Below are 24606 nucleotides of genomic sequence, written 5' to 3' on the forward strand. Positions count from 1 at the left end.
ATGTGAAAACTACAGACGGTCACTCCGTGAAGGTAGTTCTTGTGTGGACAACTACCTTTGTGTGTCAGCTGCGTAGAACGTCATCCTCAACGTTCACTGGTTTGCCGAGGCTTCTAGAAAGAAAAGAAAATCTAGGAAAATAAATTTACTGACCACCCATTGTATACTGTGGCATGCAAAAAATATGGACACCTACTTCCTGTTGATGTGACGTCCAAGTAAGTCACAGCCATCGTTGCCGCAATCTCAATTTTTTCGAAACCAGTTCTCGCACTACCCTCCTCTCTTGTGGTTCCCATGGCATTGCCTTCAGGAGCCACTTCCTTCTCCCGATCAGAGCAGCAGCATCCTCCTCAGATGTACACTAGTGACAGAACTCCCTCTTGGGACCCTTCTCCCTGGGGTTGCACAGATCAGAGGCCCAACACAAGCCAGTGGCTGGAGGAACCATAACTTATGAATCCCAGGGCTGTCTGCTCTTCAAGCAGCCCCACATTCATCATGGATAGGACCTCTAATAATCCCAGCCACCAAAGGCTGCAAGGCGTAAGAAGGAGAATCGGGACAAGGCCACTCCGGTGACCCCAGACGCGCAGGATCGTCGCATGCTGTTGGATTATGAACAATGCTCAAAGATGTGATTCCACCATCGTCTGCGATAGGCAGTGTGATCCAAGGGCATAACCAGTCCTCCTGGCCCCTTCACAGCTAATCTGGATGTCCATAATGTGAACCCACTTGGTTATTTCAATGCACTTTCAGCGAATACCCCTTCAGCGTGTATGGACATTCTGACTGATAGTTTGTTACTCTACTTGGGGTCTTATACCATATTTGCCTCAAAGGTGTCTTTCCTACCCGCAGATTATATTAGGTCTCTACTCTCAAGCCCTTTTGGCCCCAAATAATCGTGCTTTCTGGAAATGGCAATTCGCAACCCACCATCTGGTATGGTTGCAAAGACCAATCCAACAGGCTTTTTCTAAACGCCAACACCTCATTGCATTCTTTCTTTGACCTACATAAAGCCAGCAGTGCAAAGAATGGTAGCAATCTAGAACTGCCAATGAACTGGAAGTAACAGACACCGAAATGTCATGGGGGTGGCAGGCTTAAGGACGTTGAAATAGATCACTCCTAATTCGTAGCCTGACCTCCAACCAAGGAAGGGTGGGGTAGCACATTCCAGGGACGAAAGGCAGAGATCCTGGCAGAGGGCTGCGAGGCGCACTCCAACTGGCAATCCCATCCAAGGGCGAATATCAGGAGGTTGACGCCCCTTGTATGCAAAATGAATGTGCTACATTGGATGACCAAATTGCGATAGCATAGAAGACCAACAGTTGGTACCATCGGAACTGAAGAGGTAAGATCTTCACTTTAGCAAGGAGACTGTCTGCAGGACTAATCCAGAAGGTTCGAGTGGCCAGACGAACTCCATAGTGATGGACTTGATCTACCAATTTCAAAACCGAGTATGCTGCACTGTAAACCTGACAACCCTAGTCCAGTCAGCATGAGATCAGGGCCCAGTAAATATGGAGAAGAGGAGCACTGCTTGGAACCATCAAATGTTGCGTACCCACTATGGTTGGGGTTTTGAGACTCCCTACCAATTTTTGTTCGCCAGTTCTTATCCAACCAACTGTACCAGATTCGAGTTCATACTTCATTCAGCTCTCCATGGGTCCAAGACAACAGCATCCTGAGGGTCATTCTCTTCCTCATTACTATCAGTGGGCTAGTAACCTTTGCTGGGCAACTGATCATCCTTGCACTATATGTCGAGAACAGTTGCATATGTTACAACTCCCATTCAGTAGCCTCAGCTGAACGACTTCTCGGATGACTTCTAATGGGCTCCTGTGTGGACCTTTTCCTATGATTTCCAGTTATCTACAGCATCTTCTGCAGAAATGCAGGTCATAAATTTCTGGCATCGTATTATGGTCCATCTGACGCAGAGCACTGAGTAACAAGCTCTTAGGAGTTGTTGCATATGCCCCAGCGTTTGAGGCTCTATTTTAATAGAAAGCTGACTTGGCTGCCCTATGTTCTCCAACTTTGTGGAAGCTAAACTCTCACTCATTCCTTGCCCTCACCTCTTGGGGTGCGGATTGTGCTCCTCTTCTCCGTATTTACTGGGCCCTGATCTCATGCTGACTGGACTAGGGTTGTCAGGTTTACAGTGCAGCATACTCGGTTTTGAAATTGGTAGACCAAGTCCATCACTATGGAGTTCGTCTGGCCACTCGAACCTTCTGGATTAGTCCTGCAAACAGTCTCCTTGCTAAAGTGAAGATCTTACCTCTTCAGTTCCGATGGTACCAACTGTTGGTCTTCCATGCTATCGCAATTTGGTCATCCAATGTAGCACATTCATTTTGCATACAAGGGGCGTCAACCTCCTGATATTCGCCCTTGGATGGGATTGCCAGTTGGAGTGCGCCTCGCAGCCCTCTGCCAGGATCTCTGCCTTTCGTCCCTGGAATGTGCTACCCCACCCTTCCTTGGTTGGAGGTCAGGCTACGAATTAGGAGTGATCTATTTCAACGTCCTTAAGCCTGCCACCCCCATGACCTTTCGGTGTCTGTTAGTTCCAGTTCATTGGCAGTTCTAGATTGCTACCATTCTTTGCACTGCTGGCTTTCAACCTGTGGATAAGAGAGGATATACTTCTACATCCCCTACAGATCAGGAACACCATTCATTGCCAGGAACATGTGTTCTTACAGATGAGCTGAGAGCCATTAACAGAACCCTCCGCTTTATTAAATGGGCCTCCCGTGACTGCATTTTAATCTGTAGTAACTCAATGAGCAGCATTTAGGCTGTTGGTACATGTTACTCTTGTCACCTTGTGGTCTCTGCTACTCACTACCTTCCCAGGAGCACAGTCATAGTGACAGCTCGATTGTTTCTATCTGGGTCTCAAGGCATATGATTATACCAGGGGATTAACTGACCTACAGTTAGGCTAAAGGAGTGATTACTTAGCCCCATTCGCTCTGGTGATCTCTGGTGCCGAGCCGGCCGGTGTGTCTGTGCGGTTCTAGGCGCTTCAGTCTGGAACCGCATGACCGCTACGGTCGCAGGTTCGAATCCTGCCTCGGGCATGGATGTGGGTGATGTCCTTAGGTTAGTCAGGTTTAAGTAGTTCTAAATTCTAGGGGACTGATGAGCACAGATGTTAAGTCCCATAGTGCTCAGAGCCATTTGAACCCATCTGGTACCGATTTGCAGGTGCAAATAAGAAAACTGGTAAAAGAAATTATACTACAAACACAGTTCTTTTTTTCGTTTCTAATAGAAAACTGGTAAAAGAAATGGCTGGAAAAATCCGGGTTTGCCAGTTGGTGTTTTATAAATCCCATTAAGTGAGGCCAGCCGCGGTGACCGAGCGGTTCTAGGTGCTTATGTCCGGAACTGCGCGACCGCTACGGTCGCAGGTTCGAATCCTGCCTCGGACATGGATGTGTGTGATGTTCTTAGGTTAGTTAGGTTTAAGTAGTTTTAAGTTCTAGGGGACTGATGACCTCAGACGTTACGTCCCATAGTGCTCAGAGCCATTTGGAGCCATTACGTGAGAATGAAACTAGGATGCTTTGAACGCAACATTATAAATAATAGATATGAGAAGAGATTATACTTAGACTGTTCGCGTTCCTTCCCTAACAATCCTGTCATGACTCCATAGTCAGAATGTTTAACGACGTCCGGTGCGGGCAATATAACTGTAATACACGTGTAAATGTTCCTAACCTTAAAATGGAGTACTCTCTCAATCTTCATTTCCAGAAATGAAAGAAAATTGTACACATAGCAGGAGAAATAACGCCCCCCAAAAAATGGTTCAAATGGCTCTGAGCACTATGGAACTTAACATCTGAGGTCATCAGTCCCCTAGAACTTAGAACTACTTAAAACTAACTAACCTAAGGACATCACACACATCCATGCCCGAGGCAGGATTCGAACCCGCGACCGTAGCAGTCGCGCGGTTCCTGACTGAACCGCCTAGAACCGCTCTGACACCGCGGCCGGCTAACGCCCCAAAATGTACAAACATCGTAGCAGTTTATGCCAAGAGTTAAAGTAATTTTCGGTGCCTCTTTGAGGGCAGCGCTCAGTTTAGATCCGAATTAGTTTAGTTCCCACTTCTGTCCATCTGTGACCAACCACCAATTCCCAGTTCTCCGTGTGCGCATGGGAAAAAATGCACCACAATATGATATCTGCGCACCTCCCTCATTCTCTCTATTTGGGTTCTCTCTCTCTCTCTCTCTCTCTCTCTCTCTCTCTCTCTCTCTCTCTCACACACACACACACACACACACACACATATTCACATGCACAGAACCATTCTATCCCCTTCCTTTGTTCCTCTCTCGTACGTCTCTAACCGGAGGGCACACACTCACGTCGACATTCACGTGCACAGAATCACACACAGCACGAACAGAGACGGACAAAAAGTGGGAGAGCGAGGGATTAGTGAATGCGACGCGGACGGCAGGCAGCAGGAAGCTCGCGAAGCGGCGTTGTTAGGGGCGCACGGCGCCTGCGGTGCCTCCATAAATATGCACACAACAGGCGGCCAGCGAGGGCGGCGCCCGCCTGATTAAAACTGCCCCGGCACCGCGGGCCGTCCGCGCCATTTACAATGTAAAAACCGCGACGTCCGGGCCGCGCCGCGCCGGTTTTGCAGGTCGCAGTCGAAGTCAGACTCACCAGCGGTGCAGCAGAACAGGTAGGCGACGGTGCCACCAACTGCCCGGAAGAAAAACACTGACGCTGAAACGCCGGGCCGCTTTATTGCCCTGCAGGTTATTTCTCAGTGGCGTTCGAGTCTTTACGTAGCGACACCGCAGCCGGCAACAAAAACAGAGCCGTCAGTTAAGAATACACCGCTAAATTTGTTTTCCTGCGTAATTGCTTTCTTTTCGCGGAGGCACCTGAAATAGTATCCGGCGACGGACAGAAGTTTATTTCTGTTGAGAACTAACTAGTGCTCGGGCTCAATGGCCGTGGTCTTTGAAACATCCTGATTTTTAACGTTTCGTCCCTGGCTGCAGTCACACATCAGCCTCTCTTCTAGTTTCTACTCCGGGAGCACACAATTTGAGCTTAGGATTATACACTCAACTATAACCTATTTTCTGCACGGTTACCAACTTACATTATATTTTTCTAAAATTTCACTAGACTGCAATCAGTCTAATCCAACGGCCTTGCCGCAGTGGTAACACCGGTTCCCGTCAGATCACTGAAGTTAAGCTCTGTCGGGCTAGGTTAGCACTTGGATGGGTGACCATTCAGTCTGCCGAGTGCTATTGGCAAGCGGGATGCACTCAGTCCTTGTGAGGCAAAATGAGGAGCTACGTGATTGAGAAGTAGCGGCTCCGGTCTCGGAAACTGACATGCCGCCGGGAGCGCGGTTTTCCATTGTTACAACCTCTCCATATACTACAGCATCATCCGCAAAAAGCCTCACTGAACTTCTGATGTTATCCACAAGGTCATTTATGTACATTGTGAATAGCAACGGTACTACGACACTCCCATGCGGCACACCTGAAATCACTTAGAAGAGCGTAGCGTTCCAAAGGATTGGGAAAGGGCACAGGTCATCCCCGTTTTCAAGATGGGACGTCGAACACATGTGCAGAACTATAGACCTATATCTCTAACGTCGATCAGTTGTAGAATTTTGGAACACGTATTAGGTTGGAGTGTAATGACTTTTCTGGAGACTAGAAATCTAGTCTGTAGGAATCAGCATGGGTTTCGAAAAAGACGATCGTGTGAAACCCAGTTCGCGCTATTCGTCCACGAGACTCAGAAGACCATAGACACGGGTTCTCAGGTACATGCCGTGTTTCTTGACTTCCGCAATGCGTTCGATACAGTTCCCCACAGTCGTTTAATGAACAAAGTAAGAGCATGTGGACTATCATCCCAATTGTGTGATTGGACTGAAGAGTTTCTAGATAACAGAACGCAGCATGTCATTCTCAACGGAGAGAAGTCTTCCGAAGTAAGAGTGATTTCAGGTGTGCTGCAGGGGAGCGTCGTAGGACCGTTGCTATTCACTATATATATATATATATATATATATATATATATATATATATATATATATATATATATATATGATCTTGTGGATAACATCAGACGTTCACTGAGGCTTTTTGCGGATGATGCTGTAGTATATCCAGAAGTTGTAGCAATAGTAAACTGTACTGAAATGCAGGAGGATCTGCAACGAATTGACTAATGGTGCAGGGAATGGCGATTGAATCTCAATGTAGACAAGTGTAATGTGCTGCGAATACACAGAAAGATAGATCCTTTATCATTTAGCTACAATATAGCAGGTCAGCTACTGGAAGCAGTTAATTCCATAAATTATCTGGGAGTAGGCGTTAGGAGTGATCTAAAATGGAATAAACTTATAAAATTAGTCGTCGGTAAAGCAGATGCCAGACTGAGATTCATTGGAAGAATCCTAAGGAAATGCAGTCCGAAAACAAAGGAAGTAGGTTACAGTACACTTGTTAGCCCACTGCTTGAATACTGCTCTCCGGTGTGGGATCCGTACCAGATAGGGTTGACGGAAGAGATAGAGAAGATCCAACAGAGAGCAGCGCGTTCGTTACAGAACCATTTAGTAATCGCGAAAGCGTTACGGAGATGATAGATATACTCCAGTGGAAGACTCTACAAGAGAGACGCTCAGTAGCTCGGTACGGGGTTTTCTTGAAGTTTGGAGAATATACCTTCACCGAGGAGTCAAGCAGTATATTGCTCCCCCATACGTATAACTCGCTAAGAGACAATGAGGATAAAATCAGAGAGATCAGAGCCCACACAGAGGCATTCCGAGAATCTTTCTTTCCACGAACAATACGAGACTCGAATAGAAGGGAGAACTGATAGAGTTACTCAAGGTACCCTCCGCCACACCCCGTCAGGTGGCTTGCGGAGTATGGATGTAGATGTAGATGTAGATGTAGATGCCCCTCCGTATCCGCATCCAGTGGCGCCTGTAGGCTGAGGATGACACGGCGGCCGGTCAGTACCGTTGGGCCTTCATGGCCTGTTCGGTCGGAGTTTAGTTTAGTTTATATTCAGTCTAGCATCTATAACTTATTCATTTACTTCGTTGACACTAGACCACACGAAATACATCTACAGTCTATCAAAAAGTCTAAATAACAACGTGTCCAGAATTTGATTCAATGCATCTAAGGCAGGGTTTGTCGACCATTTTCTGAATAACAGAAGTTCCATTGTTAAAAGGTTTATTGTTCATTGACCTCTTAGGAAAGCGTCTTTATATTGAAAAAATAAATTCCGTCTACAGGCCCTTGTAGGCACAACGGTACTGGCCGACCGCAATTGCGTCAGTGGATGCGGTATGGAGGGCCTAACCTCGTGCCATTACACACCAATAGAGAGAGGATCAGTTTTTTATACGGTTACGGAAAAAGTCGCAAAACAAAAAAATAATTAATGAAGGCTAATGGACTTTCCTGAACACATATTTCCAAAATCATATCTGGAGGCGCCGGGTATCGATCCCGGTACCTCTCACATGCTAAGCGAGCGCTCTACCATCTGAGCTACGCCCCCAGCTACTCGAGATATCGTGGCAACACAAAGTCTGTGTGCGTGGCCGAGGTTTCGCTGGCACGCATGGAGGCAGAGTGGACGACTGGGTGGGGAGAGAGGTGGGCGTGGTCGGGCTGGCACCCAGAGCGCTGGCCTGGAAACGGGTGTACGACGTCGAAGCACAACGTCTCGTGTCTGGGGGCGTAGCTCAGATGGTAGAGCGCTCGCTTAGCATGTGAGAGGTACCGGGATCGATACCCGGCGCCTCCAGAAGCTGTTTTGTTCGCAGTTACAACTTTGTGTGGTGGTGTGACGCTTGACAGATTAAAAGTCTCCGAAACAAATAGATTGCTTCTGTGACAGTAGTTCTTCGGTCTCATAGGAAGACGGATAGCGACGCATGTGTGTAGACTGAAGGGCACGATCGAAACCTGTAGGATAGACCATTTCAAACGGTCGTGATTATCTTGATACAAAATTAAATGGCTATCTTCCATGGCGCTAGAGGAAACAGTGAAGTACTGAGGAGCATGAGCTTTGAACGGCTACAAGGCACAGGACCCGAGTAACGTAGATGATTCACGGAAAACTTGCGAAAACTCGTTACCGTCCATGTAAGTGTCAAAACATGCTGTTTGCATAGTTTAACGTTGGAAAAGATTTCAAAGGTGAAATTCGGCAATTTTATTATAAATTTTATTTGTATCTGTTACCCTAATTTATGTAATTTCTTCGTTTTTATTTCAGGGTAAATGATGGACTCTGCCTGGCTAAAAACATAATTAATAACTCATGACTCAACCAGAGGTTGTCCAGAGTTTCAGGGAGAGCATAAGGGAACAATTGACAGCAATGGGGGAAAGAAATAAAGTAGAAGAAGAATGGGTAGCTTTGAGAGATGAAGCAGTGAAGGCAGCAGAGGATCTAGTAGGTAAAAAGACGAGGGCTAGTAGACCCCTGGGGGAACAGAAAAATTATTGAATTTAATTGATGAAAGGAGAAAATATAAAAATTCAGTAAATGAAGCAATACAAACGTCTCAAAAATGAGATCGACAGGAAGTGCAAAATGGCTAAGCAGAGATGGCTAGAGGACAACTGTAAGGATGTAGAGGCTTATCTCACCAGGGGTAATATAGATACTGCCTACAGGTAAATTAAAGAGAGCTTTGGAGAAAAGAGCTCAGATGGGAACCCAGTTCTAAGTAAAGAAGGGAAAGCAGAAAGGTGGAAAGAGTATATAGAGGGTATATACAAGGGCGATGTACTTGCGGACAATATTATGGAAATGGAAGAGGATGCAGATGAAGATGAAACGGGAGATACGATACTGCGTGAAGAGTTTGACAGAGCTCTGAATAACAGAAGTTCCACTGTTAAAAGGTTTATTGTTCATTGACCTCTTAGGAAAGCGTCTTTATATTGCAAAAATAAAGTCCGTCTACAGGCCCTTGTAGGCACAACGGTACTGGCCGACCGCAATGGCGTCACTGGATGCGGTACGGAGGGCCGTCCAGCCAGCATACTGCTCTCCCGGCCGCCGCGTTTACATGCTCTCGAGCCGCTACTACTCGGTCAAGTAGCTCCTCAACTGTACTCACGAGGCATTCCTTTCCAGTCCTCCCACCAAGGAGAAACCTCTGGCAGTACTGGGAATGGAATCTGGATCGTCCTCATCTGCAGCACCGCGACCACTCAGCTACGGAAGCGTACTGTCTTAGTATCTGGTGCAATCACATCAGCAATTTACCCCTGTTTCACAATTTCACTCAAAATCTTTACTTAACTATGCGGCTTCATTAATATCGTTGTATTAAACGCTGCGGTCCAGGTGGGCTAAAAACATTTTAAGATTCCATACATATAGTAGTTTCTCCTGCATAACAATGACGCTGTTGAAGTGGTAGGAGACAGTTCGGGTCCAGTAAATATTGCAACACAACATTTGTGGAAAATCGGCAATTTATGAGCGATGTACTTGAGGACAATATTATGGAAATGGAAGAGGATATAGGTGAAGATGAAATGGGAGATACGATACTGCGTGAAGAGTTTGACAGAGCACTGAAAGACCTGTTTCGAAACAAGGCCCTAGGAATAGACAACATTCTATTGGAACTACTGACGGCCTTGGGAGAGCCAGTCCTGACAAAATTCTACCATCTGGTGAGCAAGATGTATGAGACAGGCGAAATTTCCTCAGACTTCAAGAAGAATATAATAATTCCAATCCCAAAGAAAACAGGTGTTGACAGATGTGAAAATTATCGAACTATCAGTTTAATAAGTTACAGCTGCAAAATACTAACGCGAATTCTTTACAGACGAATGGAAAAACTAGTAGAAGCCGACCTCGGGGATGATCAGTTTGGATTCCGTAGAAATGTTGGAACACGTGAGGCAATACTGACCCTACGACTTATCCTAGAAGTTAGATTAAGGAAGGGCAAACCTACGTTTCTAGCATTTGTAGACTTAGAGAAAGGTTTTGGCAACGTTGACTGGAATACTCTTTTACAAATTCTAAAAGTGGCAGGGGTAAAATACAGGGAGCGAAAGGCTATTTACAATTTGTACAGAAACCAGATGGCAGTTATAAGAGTCGAGGGACATGAAAGGGAAACAGTGGTTGGGATGGGAGTGAGACAGGGTTGTAGTCTCTCCCCGATGTTATTCAATCTGTATATTGAGCAAGCAGTGAAGGAAACAAAAGAAAAATTCGGAGTAGGTATTAAAATCCATGGAGAAGAAATAAAAACTTTGAGGTTCGCCGATGACATTGTAATTCTGTCAGAGACGGCAAAGGACTTGGAAGAGCAGTTGAACGGAATGGACAGTGTCTTGAAAGGAGGATATAAGATGAACATCAACAAAAGCAAAACGAGGATAATGGAATATAGTCAAATTAAATCGGGTGATGCTGAGGGAATTAGATTAGGAAATGAGACACTTAATGTAGTAAAGGAGTTTTGCTATTTAGGTAGTAAAATAACTGATGATGGTCGAAGTAGAGAGGATATAAAATGTAGACTGTCAATGACAAGGAAAGCGTTTCTGAAGAAGAGAATTTTGTTAACATCGAGCATAGATTTAAGTGTCAGGGAGTCGTTTCTGAAAGTATTTGTATGGAGTGTAGCCATGTATGGAAATGAAACATGGACGATAAATAGTTTGGACAAGAAGAGAATAGAAGCTTTTGAAATGTGGTGCTACAGAAGAATGCTGAAGATTAGATGGGTGGATCACATAACTAATGAGGAAGTATTGAATAGGATTGGGGAGAAGAGAAGTTTGTGGCACAACTTGACCAGAAGAAGGGATCGGTTGGTAGGACATGTTCTGAGCCATCAAGGGATCACCAATTTTGCATTGGAGGGCAGCGTGGAGGGTAAAAATCGTAGAGGGAGACCAAGAGATGAATACACTAAGCAGATTCAGAAGGATGTAGGTTGCAGTAGGTACAGGGAGATGAAGAAGCTTGCACAGTATAGAGTAGCATGGAGAGCTGCATCAAACCAGTCTCAGGACTGAAGACCGCAACAACAACAACATAGTGGATGCTGTTGAACTCCGTGACTGTCCCTTTATAGGGTGTAGAAAAATTTCCGCTACTTCCGCCCATCTTCAGGTTCAAAAATTGGTTCAAATGGCACTGAGCACTAAGGGACTTAACAGCTGAGGTCATCAGTCCCCTAGAACTTATAACTACTTAAACCTAACTAACCTTAGGACACCACACACACCCATGCCCGAGGCATGATTCGAACCTGCTACCATAGCGGTTGCGCGGTTCCAGACTGAAGCGCCTAGAACTGCTCGGCCACACCGGCCGGCCATGTTCAGGTGTTTATACATTTATGAACATGTTTATATGCTGGAAATCACTGTATAAATGCAAAAAAATTATTTGCTGGTGACTAAACACATACAAGTGGAACAGTTGTAAGTGGCAAGGCAACATTTGTCGAAAATACATCTGTAGTTACATAAATCTGAAGCATCATTATTATAGTTAGGCTGTGGTGACCATTTTTCCACTTAGTTACATACTTATTATCATTTTCACGTCAATATTATAGGTTTAAAAACTTGAACTGCGTGTTTCACATTACAATATGCACTCGTGAAATACACTGTGTTTGCGTAGAAACATGTGAGCTGTGGTCAAAGAACTTCGTCGTAGCAGGTGTAAAGACGTTGCTCTCGCAGAAACATGCAGGGTATGGTAAAAGAACGTAGCCACAGGAAGTGCAAGGGCGTTTCACATATCGAAACTTGAAAAGCTATTATAGACTGCGAAGTTTTTTTAGACACATTATGAAATTTTTTTGATCCACATTTTTTTCGGAGATCTTAGATCTAGGAAGTACGATGATGTTACACACATGAAAATTTGAAAGATATTGTGATCGGTAGCGGTAATTTTTCTACACCCTATAGTGATCTGATAACTTTCTCCTCCCTTCCTTCCACTCAAAAAAAGTCTACTGTTTGGTTTATATTAATGATAGAAGCATTGAGTTTCTTCTGAGTCTTGTGAAATGAAATTAAATGTTCTTGTATGTGGTACGCAATGGGATGCCTCCTTTTCCCAAACTGGTGATGCCTTAAGATAGCCTATTAAGCGCTGTTCTGGAATTGGATAATGTGATAAGCGGTTCTTCCACACGTTTGCCAGCGTATTGGAAAATCTTAGTAATGTTGTCAGTTGTGCAATTAGAATAGTGATAGGCGCTTGAAGCACGGCTAGAAACATAACTAGCTGTATTTACTCACGAAGTTTTGCAAAAAGAAGAGATGGAGGTAAACAGGTAGATTAGATCTTCCCAGATTTCTGAAAGCCGTTCGATAATGCAACACATCGCCGACTGTTAATCGAGGTATGATTATAAGTAGTATCTTCGCAAATATGTGGTTGTCTAGAGGAATGTTTGGTAGTTACAGCACAGTAGCTTATATTGGACGGTAAATGTTCACAGAAACAGTAGTGACAAAGGGTCTGCGACGTGTGTCCCAAGGAAACAATAGGATCACTGCAGTTCTCAATAGCAGCTCTCTTTAAAAGATGAATCGATACAGGATAATGTCTACACCAAAGCTAAAGAACATCTTAGTATTCAATTACAAGACTGCTGCTGAACATCTTGAGCACTTGACGTTGTATAAGTATTTAGGGATAATGATAAGAAGAGATATTGAAACGTCCCCTTAGAAAAATTGTACAAGACTGTGCTTAAACTGACACACAATATTTTTTTTGCGCAACGCAATCTGACTTTCAGTAATCCCTACAAGAGAATGGCCCTGACTAACATTCAAGAGAATGGCCCTGACTAACATTAATCTACATGTTTCACAAATCACTTATCTCACAAAAATCTTCGTTACTCGAACTACTGCAATACAGCGAGCACCACTACTGCCAGCTAACTAAAAGATTCAAACTACGGAAGTCACTAACTACTGATAGGCACAGTTAGCAAATGAAAGATTTTAATAGAGAACAAACAATGTATTTACCTTAATAGTCATAATATATATATCAGTTCATGACACCAATTCTTACAAATTACAAAACTCCGCCATCTCTCTCCCCACGTCCACCACTGCTGGCGGCTCACCTCCAACTGCGCAACACTACGCGCTGTTAGCATCCAGCTGCCGCTGCCCGACAATACAATGGCAGACAACAATGCAAACTAGCCACAGACTGCGCACAGCAGTGATTTTTCATACAGAGCGCTATGTGGCGTTACCAATAAGAAAACCTAAACAGCCTACTTACATAGCCCCCATGCTCCCCACAAAAAATTTTTACAAATTGTTTTGGGCAGTAGCCAATAATGATTTGATAAAATTTTCCATAATTACTATAACAAAGATTTCAAATGCACACACTTATTGATACAATGTTGGTCAGAAGTTAAAATTTTCTCACAGTCCATATAGACAGTCCTGATCATTCATCACAGTAAAATAGTAGTGTTTTTCTCAAAGACTGAGCAATAAAAGAAAATGCACATGGAAGTAGTGGATTTCCATGCAGTCTTGAAGAAGTAGTGTTGTCCTTCCAACAGAAAGACAGTGCTGACTCTTGACATGCAGACAGATAATGGGCCACAACAGAGTCAGTCGATGTTGAAGACTGTCGGTAGGTAGGTCATCACAGAGCAGACCCATTGTAGTCCTGGTAGAGATTACTATTGGTGGGCCACCAGAGGTGCAGACCCATTGCAGTCCTTGTAGAAATAATGGTATTGGTGGGTCATCAAAGGTGTAGACCCACTGTAGTCCTTGTAGAGATGGCCAGCAGCCATCTGTTTGACTGTGCAGGCGCACAATCACCATTGAAGAGTCTTGCGGATAATATAACAAGTCCATAACAACCACTTGTGCACTCAGAAAAATTGTTTTTGAAATGTCCTTAGAACCAGCAATGCTGTTATCCAGTCTCTTACTGAGTTATTAACACACGTGCAAACTCTATCAGTCCCTACTTCTCACATATTGTCCATATACTATGACCAACAGAAACGTGTGCAGTGAAATGTAATTTACAAGTTACATAATTTGATGAACTGGTGTCAATTACAATTTTATAACATAAGAATGCAATAACAAAGGTACAAAATACATCTTTAACGAACATAACAATACAGATAACATTTGCAGTAGTACAGGCTTTACAAAAGAATCGAAATAGCAAATACATCAGTGTTACAAAAATTACGACATAAGTACATACATAAAAGATCAGAATAACTTTTGAAACATCAACTTCACACATGAGCATTAGAACAAAACAGAATAAATAATGTGTAAACATCTTTACGAAGTAAATAACATGTTATTAACACAAATAAAATTTGAGGATAACAGTATTCCTCATCATAGTGAATGTAGCTTAGTATTAGAAGAGAAAAAATTCTATGAAACAGCACACCGAGACAGGAAGAAAACAAATACACAAGGGTACACAAACACATAGTGGGATAACGCAAGGAAAGGACAGGGTTTGTTTTGCTGCAGTATTTTGCATAGAGATCTCCCTTAATTCATCATTATTCCCAAAAAGTCGTATCTAAACCTGCTTTCTGTATTCTGTTCACATCCTCTTTCAAAAATAGTTTTTCTTCACTGTACACTACTTTTTTTGGCCAAACCATTTTCTTAAAGCTTCTCAATGCTTTTCTTCCAATTCATCATAGTTAGTTTCTTATATAGTCTAGCCCCTCTTAAGCTAACTTAAATCTACTGAGCTCAGATGCTAAACTAAGGGACGAGGCAAAGCAGCAGCACAAAACAAATTAATACAAACAGCAATGTCCCAAAAAAAATGGAAATTGGTAAAGCAATTGCAATATTACAACTAATATAAGGCGCTGTGCAGCAAACAAGAAAAACAAATTCCTAGTAAAACTGGCTTAACAGACTAATACAAAGTCAAATTCAGTAACATTGTGCCTGGTAAACAGCAGCAGCAAATGCAACAGCTTATAACTAAACATGACAAAGCTCAAGCAGAAAAAAATATTATAGTAAAGACAACAATGCAGAAAAGGGAGATGTCGATTCACATCTTAATGTCTATATAATTAAAGTGGTGCACCACAAAAACTTATTCTATGAAATACATTACCAAGTACCTGAAAAGAAAATTATGTATGCAGTTCCTGTGAAGGGAAGTCTTTTTGTGCTCCTTCGTTTTTTTAAGTACATCGTAAAGTTATTATTTACTACATCTTAATAGTCATAATATATATGATAGTTCATGACATCCAGTCTTACAAATTACAAAACTCCGCCATCTCTCTCCCCACGTCCACCACTGCTGGCGGCTCACCTCCAACTGCGCAACGCTACGCGCTGTTAGCATCCAGCTGCCGCTGCCCGACAATACAATGGCAGACAACAATGCAAACCAGCCACAGACTGCGCACAGCACAGCCAGTGATTTTTCATACAGAGCGCTATGTGGCGTTACCAATAAGAAAACCTAAACAGCCTACTTACAATATGAAATGGGACGAGCACGTAAAATCATATTATCCAAGACGAATGAAAGACTTACATTTGTTGCAAGGATTCAAGGAAAGTACAATGCATCTGTATAGGAAGTTGTATACAAGATACAGAAGTGACGAATTCTAAAGTGTTGTTGCAGCATTTAGTGTCATTAGCAAATATGCAAGGCAACAGACATCGAAAGAATTTAGAAACGCGCTGCTGGGATCCGAACAGGTGAATGTATCTCTTACGGAACTAACTTAAATGCTGAGGGAACTTGACTGGTAATCTTGGAACAACAAAGACGTAATTCTTCATTCAAAATTTTCGTCACAGTTGCGTGTATTCTATACAGACGACTAGTTTCGAACTACGCCTGGAGTTGTGGTCGAAGGCGCGATCTCGTGTGACAGCAGGAGCTCTCTCACTGGAAATGTGTGCGTCAGCCTGCTGATTCAACTTCTTGTCTTACTATTCACACACTGCATTGCAGGTGTTGTTTTCCAACTGGATAACGCTGGCCCACTGTTTTAACCCAAGATGCTCTGCAGACTGACCACATGTTGCCTTGGCCTTCTCGGTTAACAGATCTGTCTCCAGTCGAGCACATATGGGACACCATCGGACGACAACTGAAGCACCGTCCACAAACAGCATTAAACTTCCACGTACCAAGTGCAATGGCCATGGAACATTGCCTCACAAACTGACATCCGGCACCTGTACGATGCAATGCATACACATCTGCATGCTCGCTTTCAGTGTTATGGCGGTTACACCGGTTATTAATGTGCCAGCATTTCACATTTGTAATGGCTTATCAAGCGCATACATTAAATTGCGATCTTGTAATGTCAATCACTGAATTATCTTACGTAGAAAAACGTGTTCCCGAAATTTCATTGCTGTACATTATTTTTTGGTGTTGTGCTTTTTCCGTCTGTCTATTAGGAGCCCTTGTTCACAGCTCAGAATCTGTCCTGTCTGATTTTCAGAAATTCGAAAACAACTGTCAGCATTGGTCTCACCTCTTTGAAAATTTAGTGTCTTACCAACGTCACTACCAACATTATATTTGTCGAGGCAGCTGAGGTTGTTTTCCCTTACCGCTGACAATGCCTAAACGGAATTATGAGTTATAAATTATGTTTGTAGTCAGAGTCCATCATTTACCCTGAAATAAAAACGCTGAAATTACATAAATTACGGTAACAAATACAAATACAATTAATAATAATGTATGTTGAACTTGTAAATTTCACCGATGATATCTTTTCAAATGTTAAACTATGCAAACAGCATGTTTTGACACTTGTATGGACGGTAACGAGCTTTGGCAAGTTTTCTGTTTATCATCTATGTTACTCGGGTCCTGTGCCTTGTAGCCGTTTGAAGCTCATGCTCCTCAGTACTTCACTGTTTCCTCTAGCGCCATGGAAGAAGATGTTTCGGAAATTTTTTAACAAGTTAATCACGAACGTTTGAAATGGCGCAGCCTACAGGTTTCGATCGCGCCCTTCCGTCTACACACGTGCGTCAGTATCCTATAAGACCGAAGAACTCTTCTACTGTCACAGAGGCAGCCCATTTGTTACGGAGACTGAATCTGTCAAGTGTCACAACACCACACGAAGTTGTAATAGTCAACAAAACAGCTACTGGAGGCGCCGGGTATCGATCCCGGTACCTCTCACATGCTAAGCGAGCGCTCTACCATCTGAGCTACGCCCCCAGACATGAGAGTTCGTGCTTCGACATCGTACACCTGTTTCCAGGACAGCGGCCTGGGTGCCAGCCCGACCACGCCCACCTTTCTCCCCACCCAATCGACCACTCTGCCTCCATGAGTGCCAGCGAAACCTCGGCCACGCACAGAGACTGTGTGTTTCCAGCAAATCTCAAGCAGCTGGGGGCGTAGCTCAGATGGTAGAGCGCTCGCTTAGCATGTGAGAGGTACCGGGATCGATACCCGGCGCCTCCAGATACGATTTTGGAAAAAAAAATTGCCACATATTTTGACAGTGCAAAGGTAGAGCCGGACGGTAGCTCTGCGTGTTCGGTCAGAGGGCTGGTCGCCCTCTATAATAAAACATTGAGTAAAGCAATCAACGATCAACTTGACCGGATGTCTTGTGACGTCCGCCCAGACCAAACGCTTGGAAAAAAAAATCCACGATATTGTGACCCTGAAAAGGTAGCATAATCATTAGTCTCTTAATAAGTGGCTGGAATGAATGGCTTGACGAGAAATCAGTTGATAGCTTACAACTATCCTGTGTGGATGCTACACACACTGGCCATACACCTGGAATTATGGTCTGAGGATGCGATTTCGTATGACAGCAGGACAACCCACGTAGTTATCTCATGCGCCCTGACTGCAAATTTGTACGTCAGTCTGATAACTCTACCTGCTGTCCTGTCATTCCAGTTGGTGTTTTCCAACAGGATAACGTTCGCCCACATATACTGTTGAAACCCAACATGCTCTACATTGTGTCGACTTGTTACCTTGGCTCACTCGATCACCAGATCTGCCTCCAGTCGAGCACATAATGGACATCATCCTTCGACGTCTTCAGCGTCACCCACAATCAATATTAACTGTCCCTGTATCGACCGACCAAGTGCAACACACATGAAACTCCATCCTATAACCTGACAACCAGCACACAATATATATACGATTGCATGCTTTCATTCAACTTTTTGGTGGTTACACTGGTTATTAATGTACCAGCATTTCACATTTGCAGTGGCTTATCTCTAGCTTATGTGATCTTGCAAATATAATCATTTAGAAAACGCATTCCCGAAAGTTCATTACCCTTCATTAATTATTTTTTGGTGTTGGGATTTTTTCCGTAACTGTATAAAAAACTGATCCTCTCTCGATTGATGTGTAATGGCACGATGTTAGGCAGATGAGCTCGCCGTAAAGTGAGCCAGTTATAATAATTCACTGACCCACCATAGCGTCACAGTCCTTACCGGGTGTTGGCGTCCACCTGCTGGTAAGTGCCCGGATGATTAGCGAAACCAGAGACACCTCGGAACACAGAATACGTGACTTCTACACCACAAAATTGTTTTAATGCGAATAAATACCGGACCTGTTGCCAGCAAGGGATACATTGAAGCAGCAAGTCAGAGACGTCAGCAGTCATTGCGTGGGCATCCGCTGTGAGGTCGCTCCCGTTGCCTTACCATTATTCTGACAGGTCCGCCTGCCAAGGGAGTCCAACCAATTGATGTGCTGAGGATAGAACTGAGGCCTTCCAAGCCACCGAGCCACAGGGCATCCACCAGCGCCAGCCGGTGCCAGCAAGACGCAGGTCCGGAGTTTGTACCTCCGTCACCACAGTGTGTGTCTACCGCAAGCTAGCCTAACCTGTGACCGAACTCTGCTGCAACTTCACTCTGTAGCTGAACGAGCACCGCCGGCCACCGGAAGTGAGCAGACGACGGAAGGTGCTCGTGCCGTAGCGGAAAGTACAGTTACTATAGCCTGAAGTAATGCTGCGGTAGCCTCAATTGACTGTGAGCTGCCATATCCGCAACGTAGGGTCACCACGTTGCTGCCCGTACCAAGCACCGCACCGTGTTGCCACTGTGTGTGAAGCTGAGATTGTTTCTTGACTACGTCCACAGAACATGTTTCAAATGGCTCTGACCACTATGCGACTATACTTCTGAGGTCATCAGTCGCCTAGAACATAGAACTACTTAAACCTAACTAACCTAAGGACATCACACACATCCATGCCCGAGGCAGGATTCGAACCTGCGACCGTAGCGGTCGCGCCGTTCCAGGCTGAAGCGCCTAGAACCGTTCAGCCACACCGGCCGGCCATCTTCAGGTGTTTATAAATTTATAAACATGTTTGTATGCTAGAGATCACTGTATAAATACAAAAAAAAAAAAAAAATATTATTTGCTGGCGCCTTAACAGATTCAAGTGGGACAATTCTAAATGGTAAGGCAGCATTTGTCAAAAATACATCTGTACTTACATAAATTTGAAGCATCATTATTATAGTTACGGTGTGGTGACCATTTTTCCACTTAGTTACATATTTATTATCTTTTTCACGTCCATATTTCCGGTTTATAAAGTTTAGCTGCATGTTTCACTATTACGATGTGCACTCGTGAAATACACTGTGTTTGCATACAAACATGTGGACTGTGGTCAAAGAACATGGATGTTGCAGGTATAAAGATGTTGCTCATACAGAAACGTATAGGTCAAAGAACTTAGCCACCGGAAGTGCAGTGGTGTTTCACATATAGAAACTTGAAAAGCTATTATAGACTGCAAAGATTTTTGATACACATGACTTTTTTTAATCACATTTTTGTCGGAGAACTTAGAGCTAGGAACTACAATGTTATATATATATATATATATATATATGAAATTACTAAAAGCTATTACAAATTAAAAAAATGACAGCTAGAACTGTTTTGAGCCACTCTGTTATGAGAGAACTTAGATCTAGGAAGTACAATGATGTTATACACATGAAATTTTGAAAGCTATTGTGACTGGTAGCGGAAATTTTTCTACACCTTATAGTGGTCTGATTACTTTCCCCTTCCTTCCTTCCAGTTTGGTTTCGATTAATGATAGAAGCATTAAGTTTCTCTTAAGTCTTGTGAAACGAAACTAAAAATTCTTGTATGTCGTACGCAACGGGATGCCACCTTTTCCCAAACTGGTGATGCCTTAAGATAGCCTATTAAGCGCTGTTCTGGAATTGGATAATGCGATAAGCGGTTCTTCCACACGTTGGGAAGCATATTGGAAAACCTTAGTATTGTTGTCAGCTGTGCAATTAGAATAGTGATAGGCGGTGGAAGCGCAGTTGGAAACATGAAATAGCTGTATTCACTCACGAAGTTTTGCAAAGAAGAGATGGAGGTAAACAGGTAGATTCGATCTTCCTACATTTCCGAAAGCCGTTCGATAATGTAACACATCGCCGACAGTTAATCGAGGTATGATTATAGGTAGTATCTTCGCAAATATGTGGTTGTCTAGGGGAATATTTGTTAGGTACAACACAGTAGTTTATATTGGACAGTAAATGTTCACAGAAACAATAGTGACAAAGGATCTGCGACGTGTGTCCCAAGGAAACAATAGGATCACTGCAGTTCTCAACAGCAGCTCTCTTTAAAAGATGGATCGATACAGGATAATGTCTATACCAAAGCTAAAGAACATCTTGGTACTGAATTACGAGACTGCTGCTGAACATCTTAAGCACTTGACGTCGTAAAAGCATTTAGGGGTAATGCTAAGAAGTGATAAGAAGTGAGACGAGCATGTAAAATCATATTACCGAAGGCGAATGGAAGACTTAGATTTATTGGATGGATTCAAGGACAATACAATGCATCTGTAAAGGGAATTTTATATAAGATACAGAAGTGGCGAATTCTAGAGTATTGTTCCAGCATTTAGTGTCATCAGCAAATATGCAAGACAACACATCGAAAGAATTTAGAAACGCGCTGCTGGGATCCGAATAGATGAACGTAGGCCTTACGGAAGTCTAACAGAAATGCCGGGGGAACTTGAATGGGAATCTTGGCACAACGAAGACGTAATTCTTTATCGAAAATTTTTGTCACAGTTGGGTGTATTCTATACAAGAAACTAGTTTCGAATGTAGCCGTTCATTTTCAGACCAGACCTGCACAGAAGCGCTTATCGAAGCAAAATCACACTGGCGTAGTCTAAGAAATTACAATGAAATGAACACCCGTAGCTGCTTACAGGGTTTGGCATAAGTCAACGGGGACAGATGAAAATGTGTGCACCGACCGGAATTCGAATTCGGTATCTCCTGCTTACATGACAGACACACTACGCTCTATCCATCCGAGGGCACAGAGGATAGCGCGACTGCAGGGATTTATCTCTGACACGCCTCCCACAAAACCCACATTCTCAACGTATCGCCCCGCACTACATTCGTAGTGCCCCCGCCCATTATACTCATTACTCGCGGCGCGTCCTCATTGTCCCGACCTTTCTTGTACCGCGAGTGCAACTGCCTTTACTTCCTGAGCACTCTCCGAATTGCGATGTTAAACCACGGTGGGTCTTTTACGTCCGTAACCCACTTTTTCCGCACATACCCGTCCAATGCGTGATTTACAATGTGTTTAAAATTTGCCCATAGTTCTTCCACGTCCATCGTACCGGAAGTAAATAAAGTCGATTCATTTACTAATTGGGATGCTAACAACTGCTTATCTGCTCTTTCTAGTAAAAATACTCTCCTAGCCTTCTTGACCGACTTTTTAACTTTTGTAACCATAGTCGTAATGACACCATCATGCTCACTAATCCCTGTCTCAACACTGACACCGTCGATGAGATCTGGTGTGTTCGTGGCTATCAGATCTAAAATAGTTCCATTACGTGTTGGCTGTCGATTTAGCTGCTTAAGGCAGTTATCGGATAATGTGTTCAAAAGTAATTCACACGACCACCTGTAATGAATCCATGGACATCCCAGTCTATACTAGGTTGGTTGAAGTCGCCAATACGTTTTCTGACTCTTCTCGGAAAGTGCTCTTTCGAAATTTCAGTAGTAAACCTCTCCGTGATGCACTACGCATCTCTTGTAACGTCTGCCACTGGAGTGTGTTGAACATCTCTGTAACGCTCTCGCACCGACGAAACGAACCCTTGACAAAACGCACCGCTCTTCGTTGGATCGTCTCTATCTTTTGTACCAGTTCTACTGGGTAAGGAGTCCAGATAGATGAAAGATACTCAAGAATCTTTTCTAATAAATCACTTCCTTCGTGATGAGTTATCTCTCCTTAAGATTCTTCCTGTGTATCTCAGTCTGGCATCTGCTTTTTCTACTATTTGTTATACGTGGTCATTGCAGTTAAGGTACGTCCGGATATACACTCCTAGAAATTTTACGGCGGATGCTGTTTGCAGCATTTTGCCATCAACAGTGTAGTTCTACAGTACTGAATTTCTTTTCCTGTGTACGCGCAATATGTTATATTTATTTACGATCATGGTCTACTGCCAGAGCGTGCACCATTCATCAGTCCCCGGGCGTTGCTACTTTCTTATAGTCAACCGCATCTTCTGCGAATAGTCTTAAACGGCTTCCGATGCTTTCTGCTACATCATTAATATACGTTTTAAACAGTAGCGGTCTTGTCACTCTTCCTCGAGGTACTTTACATCTGTCGATTTTGTTCCATTAAGAGCAACGTGTTGAGTTCTATCTGCACGGAAGTCTTCAATCCAGTGATAAATCGGGTGCAATAGTCGGTAAGCTCGTAAACTTTCACTAATTTAATTTTTTTCACTAAAATCACTCTAAAAATTTTCCGTTATCAGATAGTGATGAAATAAAGCCTACATATTGTCCCAAGCTCCACTCAAGTTATATATGGAAACCCCATGAAAATTCGTCCAGTGGCTTTGGAGATTAGCGTACTGAAATAGACAGACACGCTGGTTTTACAGTTTTATTATTAGTACAGATATAACATATCTCACTCAGATACATATTTTTGAAACACCTTTTATATTTAGCAAGACAGTTGTTAGCAAAACAGTTGCTTAAGAGGAAAATGCATATTCAAAACCCTGAAAGCAATTTTCCTCGTTTGTCTAATAATGGAATTGGAGGGCATTTACGTCGGATAGCGTGGGCCATGAAGAGGTAGATTTTCTGCCACAGTTTACATTTCTAATGGTAAGTCACGCTTCCACCACATTTGGTCCTTGCATAGAAATATGCGAGTGGAATAATCCAATTCTGCAGTCCGTGACTTACAAGGGAACATTCCAAAAGGTCAATAAAAGATCTTGATGAGTTTTGGCGGGTGTGTATAAGGGAAAAGTAGTACAATACGTATTTTTTTGTTTTTGCCCAATTTCACTTACCCGAAAGGTAATTGGCCCGTTTAGGTTTAGAGGGAAATCTTCGATACGGTGACGTATAAAAATATTTTTCGTATAAAGGTAATATGTAATTAATGTTATTGAAAACTGTATAATTAGTTTTGTGATTGATTTGAAATTGTACAAAATACCCAAGCACCATTAATTAATATTGAAAAGTGAAAGGTTTTATTACAACATAAATTAAAGACGATTTCAAGCCACGTACACTGCTATGTAATAAAGTCGGTTTCTGAAATACCATTTTTGGAAAATAAGCTGCGCACAGTGAACTGCCGGAGTATTTTTAACATACACAATCAAAATACCTATTATTTATTAGTAATCTAATTATTTATTTTACTTACAATTCACATATGTCTCATTTTTATTTTAAGTTTTACATTCACGGTATTTTGTCTTTTGGTGTATCGTTTCACGTATGTATATTACGTTAATTGAAAACCACGAGGATTGCCCAGAAATACTGCACCTCATTTTTTCTTAGTCGAAAACTACGTTACGAATGCGGAAGGTTACGCATGTATTATTCGAAGTCTCCGAAGTGACTGCGCCAAGTTTCCGTCACTTCCGACAGATTGTGTAGCTGCGGGACAGTTTCAAAATGGCGCCTACAGATGATATACGTTACAAGCAGCATGCCGTCATTGAATTTGTCACTGTAGAGAAAGTAAGTCTGGGCGGAAATTCACAAACGCTTGGGCAAAGTCCATGGAGTATCTGCTGTCGACGAAAGTAGAGTTAATTGCTGGGCACGGAGGATGAGGTCATCAGAAGGCGGTGCGGCGGAACTCCACGATTTGCAGCGGTCGGACAGAGCATCCACGGCTGTCATACCAGACATGTTGCAGTGAGCTGACGTTCATTCGCGAGGACAGACGCATTACGACTCGGCAGTTGGCGTTGCATCTGTCAGTCACGAAAGGAAGTCTTGATGCAATCATCTGCACTCTTGGGTATCCAAAAGTCTGTGTACCGACAGGGCATACACAGAAAAAAGGGATAAATAGCAAACAAAGATAACCAAGTAA

The 24606-nt window shown here is 43.2% G+C and overlaps 4 non-coding genes and 1 pseudogene across 4 annotated transcripts; 3 read left to right on the top strand and 2 right to left on the bottom strand.

The window, feature by feature from the left end:
• The first annotated feature begins 5221 nt into the window (after positions 1-5221).
• LOC126289918 (5S ribosomal RNA) lies at positions 5222-5339 on the top strand (annotated as a pseudogene).
• A 2223-nt stretch (positions 5340-7562) lies between these two features.
• On the bottom strand, positions 7563-7635 carry Trnaa-agc (transfer RNA alanine (anticodon AGC)). Its single transcript has one exon. It is a non-coding gene; the product is annotated as a tRNA-Ala (tRNA).
• Positions 7636-7811: 176 nt separating this feature from the next.
• Trnaa-agc (transfer RNA alanine (anticodon AGC)) lies at positions 7812-7884 on the top strand. Its single transcript has one exon. It is a non-coding gene; the product is annotated as a tRNA-Ala (tRNA).
• Positions 7885-17279: 9395 nt separating this feature from the next.
• Trnaa-agc (transfer RNA alanine (anticodon AGC)) lies at positions 17280-17352 on the bottom strand. Its single transcript has one exon. It is a non-coding gene; the product is annotated as a tRNA-Ala (tRNA).
• A 176-nt stretch (positions 17353-17528) lies between these two features.
• On the top strand, positions 17529-17601 carry Trnaa-agc (transfer RNA alanine (anticodon AGC)). The gene has a single exon. It is a non-coding gene; the product is annotated as a tRNA-Ala (tRNA).
• The last annotated feature ends 7005 nt before the right edge of the window (positions 17602-24606 follow it).

This window comes from Schistocerca gregaria, chromosome 1 (genome assembly GCF_023897955.1).
Source record: "Schistocerca gregaria isolate iqSchGreg1 chromosome 1, iqSchGreg1.2, whole genome shotgun sequence".
Classification (NCBI taxonomy): Eukaryota; Metazoa; Arthropoda; class Insecta; order Orthoptera; family Acrididae; genus Schistocerca; species Schistocerca gregaria.